The 12,765-nt window shown below is 33.5% G+C and overlaps 1 protein-coding gene across 6 annotated transcripts in view; it reads left to right on the forward strand.

The window, feature by feature from the left end:
• The window catches only part of MMP16 (matrix metallopeptidase 16), a 355,785-nt gene that overhangs the window by 28,792 nt on the left and 314,228 nt on the right, over positions 1-12,765 (forward strand). The window lies entirely within an intron of this gene.

A 12,765-nucleotide genomic window follows, 5' to 3' on the forward strand; every position in this document is an offset into this window, starting at 1 on the left:
AAAAAGTAGGTCATTTTGGGAAGGGGATTAGCTTAGATCAACATCAGCTAAATAAATAGTGAGGGGACACAGTGAAGAGAGAGAAAGTAGTAAGACTTGAATTCTCAGAACCTAGAAAACTTTTAGTGTTAGTTGTTTTAACTATTTTTTTAAATCTACTTAAAATCATCTATGGCATATCTTATGATATAACCAAAATTGCAGTTGTGGTATTTAATTTACTTTTAATGTCTTCTATTTGTAGTTTTCATAGCTGAGTGTTCACTACCTCGTGTTCATGGAACTCTAGAGAGTGAAGTAGATAGACATCAGGGCACTGTGAACTCCCTGAGGTCATGTGTAGTGTTTTTATATGTGTATATTCCAGAGGTTCTTTCTTCAGATTCTCAAAGAAATCCAAAACCATCATCAACTAAGAGTAAAAACTACTGTCACTGTGTGTTAATATAAAAAAAGAATAATATTTAGATTAAAGCAAAAGAGGTGTATAGGTTTTTGTTAATTTTTAATATACAAATATAATTTCTAATTAAATGCTAATATTTTCCACAAAGTGTTTCTATGCATATTTGATGTTGGTGATTGAAGTAAATAATGTTTATGGATTTCCACATTTGGGCTTTTATGAATACTAGTGAAGGAAAACTTGTTTAGTAATCTAGATGATAAATAAAACCTATTTTGTGAAGACCTCAGAGAGCGATCTTTTATGACTTACAGATTTACTTTTCCCAATCATATGATTTCTGTTACATATTTAACTTTCTAATATTTATTGATTTTTAAAAACCTTTTTTGCTTACTGGCAATTTAAGTACATAATAATCAGTATTATGTCAAGACTGCTTTAGCTAGGATAGTACTTGTACATAATGCTGATGGTTCCTCACCTGGTGTTCACAGCACCCTAGAGAATTAGGTATGTAGACATCAGGGCACTGTGAACTCTATGAAGTCAAATGCAGTATTTGTACATTAGTATTTTCTTAAGATATTTTCTTCAAATTCTCAAGGGACTCCATAAGCCCCCCAACAACTAATAGTTAAAACTACTGAGACTGTGAACTAATATGAAAAAAAAAAAAAGTAACAAATTAAAAAAGGTTTAAAGGATTTTGCTAATTTCTAATTTACAAATATAATTTCTTATTAAATGTTAATCTTTTCAACAAAGCAGGTAATTATTTTAGAATAATTCTTACTTAATAACTATTGATTTTGGCTTTCAAGGTACTATTTTCAGGAGGCAGCATCCATTGTGCAATGGAATGAGAATGGACTTTATATCGAGGTAGACCTAAGTTAAAAATAACACCTCCTCAAAATACTAACTCTGTATAACTTTAGGGAAATTGTTTAACATTTCTGAGTCTGTGTCTTCATGCATAAACTAAGACAGTAATGCTTACCTAAGACTGTTAGTTGGAGGAGTAAAGATAATATTTATAAAGCATATGGTAAACACTAAGTTCTCTAAAAATGCTAATTGTTTTTCACATTCTAAAAACTGCTATCTATTGAAAATACAATTTTATGTTTTTAATTTTCTCTCATATTTCTGTTTTTAATAAATTTACCTGGAATATTAATTTGAAATAAAAAATGTTACTAATGATTATTCTCTAAAAATCTAGACTTGGCCTTCCCTTGGAGTTTTTATTCTCACCTTCAGCTTTTATTAATTTGTTCACTCCAAGTATATTTTTCTACTTAATTAAAGAGAGAGAGCTTTAGTTTGCCTCTACCTCAGTCTGGAAAAGTTCGTGCCTCCCTGACTCCTCACTCTAAGACACTAAGTTTACTTTCTGACCTCTGGTGAAAGCAGAGAGTGAACACAGACCCTTAGACCAAAGCCCTGAAGTACATGTCCAAGGCGTCAAATCTTTCTACAGAAAGAAAGATCTTTCTAGTTTACTTCTCTCATTATAGTATCTATTATTGTAGCTTCCAGTAGCTATTGGTTTTGGCATACAACAATACTGCTAGATTGAAGAGGACTTTAAAATATTTTAGCCACATCCATAGTAGAATATATGCTTATGTCCCTACTTTCTTTAAAATTTGACCTTATTTTTGAACTGACTTCACACGTCAAGTTAAACAAGGTTTTAGTCATTGGAATTGGATAATCTCTTCAGTTCTTGAATATTTAAGGGAATTTTTCATATTCTACTTATGTAAGCAAAATGTGAGTAAAAATGGATATCCAGCATAGGTTATGGTTACTTCTATATCCAGAAGGTTGTAAACAAGTAAGGTGTCATGATTTGGTGAACACTGTTCTTGCTTTATTAATCTGGGATTGATGTTTAAATTCAATATGAAATGAATCAGGAATTCTCATTCTTCTCTCCCTGTTTTTTGCCTTAGAGTGTTGTGATTTCAAATTTTCCCTCACAAGTGAGATGGAACTTATGGAACTATTGTTAGATAATTAAATTTAATACATGTCTACAAGGTCATAAAACCCTTGAAGTAGAAAATATTTAGAGATGGAAAAACCTTCATTAGACATAGACTTGAGGTCAAAGGAAAATTCTGAAATTATAGAGTCCATTTTTTTTTCATTATACAGAAGAGGAAATTTCAGTTCAAAAAGGTTATAGATTTTCTCAGTAGCGTGGCTATTAAATGAAAGGCCCCAAGCTGACAGGACTCTTTTCACTGTACCACACATAAAACAGGCACATATCAATGTTTCTCTCTACATATATATCTTAGGGTCACATGATGTATAATGTGGGTGTTTCCACTGTATACTCCATCCTTCCTATTCATGGATTCCATAATTGTGAATTTACCTACTTGCTATGATTGATCGTTAAACTCAAAATCAATCAGTGATATTTTGCAGTTAATTCACAGACAGGCACAGAGAGGCAAAAAATATACACATTCCTAGACGAGGCCAAACAGGATAGAGATGGCTGGGGGTAGCACAGCCCAGCACAGTGCAAGAAACTCTGGCTTAATTGCATAGGGTTTGAACCCCAACTCAGGCACCTGTTAGTGGGGTGGCTTCAGGCAAGTCACTTAACACTCTGAACCTTGTTTTCTTTTTTGTAAAATAAAATAGAATTTACTAATTTAAGTTGTTTTTAGGATTTAAGATTATAATCATTGTGAGAGGTGTATGTGTATGTGTATTTCCTCTTGGAGCCATGATTCAACATTTGCTAGTGTTTACAGTGACTTTTCAGAACATAAACTATTGCAAATAATTAGAAATGACTAGTTTTTAAGTAAGATCTAAAAGAAAATGTTTAGTGTGAAATGACTAGCACTATTGAAAAAACACTTCCTATGTGTGCGTGTTTGTGCATGTGTGTGTGTTCATGTGTGTGTGTGTGATATATATGTGTTTTATTTCTTCAAGCTTTTGAAATCTATTGCTCTTTTATTTTCTTCCGTTTTTTGTAAAACTTTCTTCCTGACAACAGTCATCTGATGTGACAATTGTTTTGATGATGTGCTTTATGGGTCAACTATGTGTGCTATTACAACCATTTTCTATTTTGCTAGCTTTTGTAATAGCTTTAACATTTTTTTTCCTTGATGAACAATGTATAAATTTTAGATATATGGAAACATATGAAGAAGAAAACAAAAGTGATCCACGTTCCTATGACTTATATTTTCCTTATATTCTTTTTTCTCTGTGATCCCTTATCACTCTTATTCATCCATCCAATGTGCTTCTCTCTCCAAGCTATAAAATCTGATTGGAATGTTCTCCCCTATGCCTGTCTCCCAGTTGTGTGACTAGCCCATACTTGTCAGATATCAGCTTGAACCTCTCTGTCCCCACTCCCCACTGTATGCATGAAGGGCCCTACCCTTTCTCTACCTACAAGTTGAAATTGTCTTGTTCTTTGTCTGACTCTTTCTTAGACCCGTGAGCTTCTTAGTGAGGTAGAAAACACTGGAAGAGAATGATCTTAGAGGAAAATTAGGAGCTTGATTTGGAATGTGGAGTTTGGGGCATTTGTAGGGAATAAGAAAGCAATTTGTAATACTTATTTAAGCTTGACAAAAAGTTTTGGCTGGACTGTCACATACAAATATGTGAGTTTGAAATGCATATGTAGTAACCAGAGTCAAAGGCATGGTGAAGCTTACCCATAAGGGAAGGGGAAACTATATTAGGAAGACAAGAGAAGACGTAGAGAAGAACATTCAGGGGCTCTTACAGTGATTGGCTTTGTGTAGCAAAAGAATATACAAAGGATATAGAAAATAAGCAGCTGGAGGTACAAGAAGAAAACAAGGAATATACGGGGCTAGGGAACTAAGGGGAGAAGTTTACTGAGGAGGAAGAAGTGGGCAACATTTAGACATGTCATTGAGAAGTGGAAAGAGCTCATTGAATTCTTCAGTATGGGCCACTATTATTCACTAATTGAAATTATCTTGGAAGAATGATGGTGGTGCTCTAATCCTGACTGGAGTAAGTTAGGAGTAAGCAGTTGTTGAGAAAATAGATACCATAAAAATAAGAAGTTGGCTTTGAAGAGAAAGAAAGGTTATCACTGGAGGAGGATGAGATGACAGTTCTACATTTTTTTAAGTGGCAGATGCTTAAGTATGTTTAAAAGCCATTGGAAAAAGTTCTAGAGATGGACAGTGGTGATGATTGTGTGACAATGTTAATTACACTGAATTGTACACTTAAAAATAGTTAAAATGGTAAATTGTATGTTATGCATATTTTACCACAACAATAAAATTTTTAAAAAAGAAAAAAGAAAAACAGACATTGGAAGGATCCAACTGAGAGGCAGAGGTGAAATATACAATAAAAAAAGAGATAATCAAAAGTTTTGTCTCCAAATAAGGCAGCAAGGAGTTGGGACTAACATGGTTAGAGGGATTTGCCTTCGGAAGAAGAAATAGTTCATCTTTCATAAGTGAGAAAATGAATGACTTTTCATGGGGTAGTTTGGATTTTATTGTCTAAAAGGCCTTGGTGATAAAGTAAGATGGTAAGAAAGATAAAAAATAGTCCTTGTCCTTCCTGGAATTTATAGTTTGTCAGGGAGACAGACAATTAAAAAAGAAATAACAATAACATATGCTAAATGCTGTTGTAGGGAAAATAAACCACTTATGGGAACCTATTAACAGGGGCACAGTAGAGACTATCAAGAATGAGCAAAGTTCACCTGGAGCAAATAACATTCAAGTTGCAGCCTCATGGCTAAGTAGGAATTAGTTAGGGGAAACAAGGACAGGGAAGAGTGTTTTTGACACAGAAATTTAAAAAAAAATAGAAAAAAGGAAGTAGCCTTAGGAAAAATTGGGAGTTTGAAACGTTCGAGAAAGGAATTAAAGCAGTGTTTAGTTGGCGGGAGTGGAATTATTTTAGGAAGACTTGATGCGAAAACTTGATCTGTAGAGAGGCACGTGGTGAGTAACGGTACTCTGCAACATTCTGGCCATATCCACTGTCTGTCATCTACTTCTCAGAAGCACTTCCCAGTGTTTCCAGACCGCAGTGCTTGTCTTCACTTGGCTTTAAGGAAACAACAGGTTGTACTGAAAAGAGCACTGAATTAGGAATCTTCAGACCTACATCTAGTACTGTCTCTATCATTCATTGCTTACAAGGCCTTGGGCAAGTTATTTAACTTCTGTCTTAAAGTCAATATCATCATTGTAAAAGGGAGGAATTAAGTTATATGATCCTTCAGGTACTTCTAACTAAACAGTTCTTCATTATTTTTATTGTTATTGTTATTATAGGCTAGATATGCACATATGCAGTATGTACCACATTGATAGTAAAAGCCAAGTATTGACAGAAATTATTCAAGAGCTGTTTACCTATGTCTGTGATAAACAAGCAACATTATTTGTATAAGCTGTTAGATTGGTGTGATAAAACACTGCTTTGTGTATTTTGAGGGTTAACAGTACTGGGCTGCCCTGTATAACATAGAGCCAGTGTCTGTTGCCATTTCATATTACCTTCACTAAAACAGATGAAAAAAATATCTTAATGGTGCCATCAAGTAAATTTTCGTAGAAAGTACTGCTTGTGGACAAAAGGGGATGGTACTTTGGGATAAAAGATTTATGAAATCCATGCATTTATTGTTAACAGTGATCACTCCAACATTTATTTAGTGCTCAAGTACAAAATTATTAGTACCATTACATGCTTTGAAAAATAATTATAACACTCTGTTTTAGTACTGTTAATGTAAAATTAAAAAAAAAAATAATAAAGAAGGGAAGAAAGATAAGCAAAAGAGGAATATGAATACAATGGTTCTGTGTATAATAAAATTTGGCCACAATTATAATCAAATCCAATATCATCTTAACCCCTGTTATCTTTCAACTCCCACAGTGAAACAGAACCAGTGGAACTCCATTGAAGAGGGTTTATAGTGTTTATTAAATGATCTACTTCAGTATACCCAGAATCTATTGCCATTTGAGCCGGGGCCAGAATACTATGCATAAGAGATGCTTAGTAGCTAAAGGTGATGAATAAATGCCTCTATATCAGAATTCCATGTAGACACCACATAAAACATTCAATCCAGGAATGTAAAGGATGTTTCAAAATTAAGATATTTATTAGTATCCTACACTGTAATAATAGATTACAGAGAAAGACTGTATGGTCTTTTCAAAGAATGCCAAAAAGATTTTGACAAACTAACTTCCACAACTGTTTATTTTTAGAAAACAATAAAAAAAAAAAAAACTTAGTTGAATTGAATTACATGACTACCTACTTAATAACCCATATATTTACCAGCCTCAAGAAAAATAATGTTTCAATTGAAACATTTTTAGTTAATTCAGGGGAAAATAACTGAAAAGGGATCATGTTCACTATTGTTAATATTGTCATAGAAGCTCCAGTCAGTGTATTAGGAAAGAGGAAGAAAGAAGCACATACATATTAGAAAAAAAATTATGATGTATTCAACTTTGTCATTGATTCCATTGAATGAATATTTATAGTTTTCTCTTTGTTATGTTTTTTAACTCATTGTTTGCATGTGGAAAAACTCTGAGTGTTTTAATATTAATTCCTTACTGATATCTGTTAATATTTCTTTAAAACAAAATGTGTATATTTTTAGTTACCAAAGAACAGGCAGGAATTATTTGTACAAAATGCAGAAACCCTTCCATGGGACATAAACAAATTTGTGGATGTGTGATGGTCTGGACAGTGGAATGTTTAGGAGATACTCTCAGAAATTTCCAGAGCAAATGAATAGACATTCTTGAGACAAAGAAGGATTCCTAGATTGATAGTGTAGCATGGATAGGTTTAAGAAAACAAGTCTGGAAAAGTACTGGCTGTCCATCCTATGATGGGCATCCTTGTACAGCGCTGCTCACAAGGTTCAGGTCAGGTTCTCTGTGTTATACAGAGTCAGATCTCTGAACTCTAGGTCTAGGCAAATGCATTGATTAAAGGCTCACAGGTGACTGCTACAAGCTTCCTGGTTAAGAGCTATTGACTGGAAGGATCACCAGCCTGGGGGTCAGTAGGCTAGGATTCTAATTTGATTGTGATATTACCAGCTTCAACGGTCTCAGCATCCTTCTCAAGGCAGCCAAAACCATTGTTACTCCTTTGTCATATCAAGTTTGCTTTAGGATCAGTTTGAAAATGGTTTTCACCTTCCTCTGAGCCTTCCACAGATGTTTTGGCAAAGAAGATGATTGGGATGCTCTCTTACCCTTGAGATCTCTCTCTTAAGTCTTGTGCTGACTGTCTACTCTTTCCTGTGGGCCAATAAAGTATTTTTATATTCCTTTTTGACTTTTCAGATGAGTTTAAGATGGATCCTAACATAGTATAAATAAATTCTTAGTTAAAACTGTATAATTTGTTTTGATTTTTCTTTCAATCATCCTTAAAAGGTATTGAAAGGAGAATGGTTTATAATTCTATCTGAATAGATAACCAGAGGAATTAAGTTAAAATTTGAAATTCTAAAGATGTATCCTTTGATCCACGGCTTGCACTCTTTGGCCTTGCTGTATTTATGACTTTCAATTCCTGCTCTGGAGTGAAATTTCATCTTTATTACTTTGTGTTCTTCTGATTTCATGTGAAGTTGGTTAAAGAGAACAGTGAATTGCTGATATGTTAAAATACTGGGCAAAATATCATAAGACTCTAGGGATTCAGAAAAACAGAAAGTAAATTTTAAGAAAATGTAATGATCCCCATTCTTAAATAATTTAAATGTTTAATTTTTAATTATTAGTGTACAGATTTCAATAAAGTTGTAAAAATTGGTTTAGTACAGACTGAAATTTGTTTATTATTAAATGATGTATTTATATTAACTCTAGTTAATAATTGTAGTGATCTTCAAAATTTTTGATCAAGTATTTTAAGGATTAAATTTTTTGAGCATGGCTCAATTTTTATTTTATTTTATTTTATTTTTTAATTTTATTTAGTTATTGATAAATTATATTCATTGACTAAAGCATACCCAAAATAGAAGTAAAAATGAATGAGATTTAATAAATCAATATGGAAAGAAGTTCTAATATTTTATTCCATCTCTCTGGTAGATTATCTTCCACATTTCCTGTGATGAATAAAGTTTCTATTATAGACCATTATCCTTTTACATCAAATCTCCAAATTCCATTTTAAGTCTGAATTTCAGTAGATTTTTTCCTCAAAAAAGTCCGACAAAAGTATTTTCTATTTATCTGTCATCTCTCTGTGTCTAACTAAAATGAAATATTCTATTTTCCACTGAACTCACATCTTTTTTTTTTTTAATTGAAGTATAGTTGATTTACAATGTTGTGTTACTCTCTGGTGTACAGCAAAGTGATTCATATATATATATATATATATATATATATATATATATATATATATATATACACACACACACACACACACACATACACTTTTTCATATTCTTTCCCATTATGGTTTATTACAGGATATTGAATATAGTTCCCTGAGCTATACAGTAGGACCTAGTTGTTTATCTACCTCGTATATAGTAGTTTGTATCTGCTAATCCCAAACTCCTAATTTATCCTCTTCTTTCCCCTTTGGTAACCATAAGTTTGTTTTCTATGTTTGTGTGAACTCACATCTTAAGACATAAACCTGAATCTCTTTTTTTAAAAACATATAGAGGTGGTATTTTGGTAGTTTTAGCCTTTAGCCATTTTTTTTACTTGATTATATCAGCATGCATGGGTAGAGATCTCTTTGTTCTACAGATAAATATGTTTCCTTTTTTCGTGTCAATACACAGAAAAATAAGTTTGGCTGATGTGGTTTCAGCTTTAGAATACTTTTCAGAAACATGGCAATTCTCTATATGGAGAAAATAAAATGCATGAATTAACTGAACACAGCCAGATTTCAGTACTAATTTCAGGATATATTTCTTAAATTATGAGACAAGTAGAAAGAAAACAGAGCAAACCATATGTGTACAAATTGTGCTTCTTAAAACAGATGCAGTTTGGCTTTTTATTAACTCTGACGGTTTTGTGAAAGCACAGGCAGATTCTTCAAGATTATCCATGGATGGAGACACTGCTTGGTAATGAGAGATGTGGGAGAGGTGTGGGGAGTGTTGGGAAGACCACTGAATTCTGAACCACTGAGTTTCATCTACCCCTGGGGACCTCCTGTTAATTTCTGCTGCCACTAACCTTCCATCTTCTGGGCATTACACTTCAGTCCAGGCAGTTTTATGCTTCTTACCTACAAGTACCATAGCTCCCTGATGCCTCATTGTGTTTCACTGAAGACTTTGTTGCTCATTAGAATTCTTTTTAGATGGTACCTTCTACCTTCTAATAGTAAGAATGCGTGGCAAACAGTTCTCCATTTTTTGTTTTTTCCTCTTGATCACCAAATGCAATGGCCCCTTTTATGGTGAAGTGGAGGTTGCCCCTTTTGCGGCTGTAATTAGTGATGTCCCAGAAAACTCCTGCCTGCAACTCTGTGAGGTTGTTTTTTACAAACCTCTCTGTACCTACTGCTACATGAGAACAATGCAGTGGGTGATTCAAACTCTCAAAACTTTCATACAGTGTTCTTTGATGTTGTCCTAAAACCTCTGAAATGTTTTCAGAAGGATGCTACCTTGTCATGGAATACTGTCCTTACTTAATACTAGACCAGTTCTGCCCAATCGAAATATAATACAAGCTTCACAGGTAATTTTAGACATTCTTGTAGCCATGTTAAAAATGTAAAAATAAACAGATTGAATCTATTTAAATAATACATTTTCTTTAATGCAATATACCCAAAATATTATCATTTCAACATATAATCAATAAAATATTATTAATGAGATAGTTTCATTTTTGTCCATTGCTTCAGTTTTTCAATTTTAAAATGTGGTACTAGCCACACTGCAAATTTTAAATAGCTACATGCTTCTATTACCTGTGTCACATGTAATGGACAGTGAGCATTGGACCAGTAATTCACACTGTATGTATTTCCCTTCTTTAATTGTATGTAGCTACATTATCCATGCAAATACTCCAGTTTGGATTACATGATGTCCCCCAGATAATAAGGTAATTCTTTTCCAAGCAGAACCTTATAAAATCTTCTCAAATTGCTTTCTAAAATGTGAAAACTTCCCCACTCCAAGGCAGTCATTTGTTTCTACCAAATCACAGACATGATTGATTCTCCCATTATTCTCCCATTTTAGGTCAAACAGTGAAATTTCACAATTTATACTAAAGTCTCTTCATGTTCTTATTAAAAAAAAAAAAAAACTGTAAAAAAAATGTTTAGCTACACCTCCTGGCATGTGGGATCTTAGTTCCCCCACCAGGGATCAAACCCATGCCACCTGCAGTGGAAGCACAAAGTCTTAACCACTGGACTGCCAGGGAAGTCCCTTCATGCTCCCATTTTTAAAATATTCTTAGCCATCTAGAAGAGTTTCACTTAGGTACCTTTTGGAGCCTGAGTCATTTCTTCAGCTATAACCTTGGCATATGTTCCAACAGTAATTTATATAACTTCTACAAGTACTTCTAAGACTGAATACCCCTAACCATATGTCTCTTATACTTCCCATCACATCAGAGCCCTAGGGAATTAGCAACCTGCATGAAGACACTGTAGAACCAGTATTGCAATGTACCCAGGTCTCAGGACCAAACATGGCCACGGCAGCAGTTTAGGACCCAATCACTGTACAGCGGCATTTCCCACGTGGTAGATGTGTTCTCACAATCCATTACAAGTCTTATATTTTAGACCCACGTTGTGGGACTTAGTGTTACCTGGGAATCAGGGCAAACAAGGATATCAAAACAGCCAAAATTATAGACTTCAGGATTTTATCTTGAGTGGTGTGATGGCTTAAAAACTATGAGACCAGGAGGAAGAGCAGATTTAAGGGATCAGTGATAGCTATTTGTATTTGTCCTTTCTGGGCTTTTCTTTCAAATATTTTTAGCCATTTTACCTGCCATGTACATGTAACCAGGTACATGTAACCAACATTAGCATCTTATTCAATGAAGATGTTCAATAAATTTGAGGGAATTCAATGCAATCAGTTGTGCTGGGAAACATCTTATAAATACCCTTAAGATAACAGCACACCAAATATCACTGCGTGAGTGACTGCCTACCAGAGAGTAAGGATAAAACTGTCTTCTTAACTTCTCAAAACAAAAACAAAAGTATCATTCTGAGAATGCAGTGGACCTGATATTGATGATATAAAGTTATTCTTATAGTTGAAAATAAATGTGTTGAAAATTATTCTTTGTGTTGTTGGTCATACACATAGTAGAGTCTTGATAGTGGATCATAAATTCATTCCATGTCAAATCTACCATCTAAAGGGTAGCCAATTTTATAACATATCCCTTAGTAATAGTTAAGCAAACATGATCACACTTATGGTTCACAATGGTGCTTTCAAGCCTGGATAAATATTAGTTCTCAAGTAACCAATTCATCTGCCTGGCACACAATTTCAGCCCTGGTAGATCAGGAAAGAGAAGGATGATACATGTTTGTTTCCAGTATGCTACCTCTGGAAGAAATCTGTGAATCCCTTGATTAGAATCTTCCTAAAGTTTAGAAGAATTTCTTCCTAATAGCACACCTGGGTGTAGATGTAGATCTGAAGGCTTTGGGACTTTGTCTGAATAGCCTGAATAGAATATTCATAATTAAAGGGATTTGAAGAAAATATTGTTAATCATAGTGACAAATTAAATATATAGCAGAGATACATCCACAGTAATTAATATTGAGCAGCTGAGCTTTTCACTGCTTTTGCTCATATTCAAAATTCCAAATGTTTTGAAATGGGAATAAAAAATTAAAATGTAAAAGTTGAACATCTTTAGTTTTATTTTGGTGGCTTAAGAATAGTTAGTTACTATGTACTGCATATGTTCTTTTGCCTAAAGCAGACTTATTTCACTATTTTTTTAAACTGTGTAATGTAATTAAGATGTTTTAACTTTACTAATATTCAATAAACAGAAAAAAAAAATATTATGGTGAAAATCTTATAAAGTGAAAAAATGTTTAGCCAACAATAAAGATAACTGCTTTAGTTTAGTGCATTACTATTGAATATATGTGAGTTAATACATTCAATGAATCATTATTTAATATTCTTTTTCTTAAACATGGAAGCAGAAAGAATGAAACTTAACCTAACTAACATTGAATTCATTGAACCAATGTAGAATGATAAATGAAACTTACAGGGGTTGTCATATTTATAATTTAGAGATGGGGAG

This window comes from Balaenoptera borealis, assembly GCF_965194805.1.
Source record: "Balaenoptera borealis genome assembly, chromosome: 17".
NCBI classification, from domain to species: Eukaryota; Metazoa; Chordata; class Mammalia; order Artiodactyla; family Balaenopteridae; genus Balaenoptera; species Balaenoptera borealis.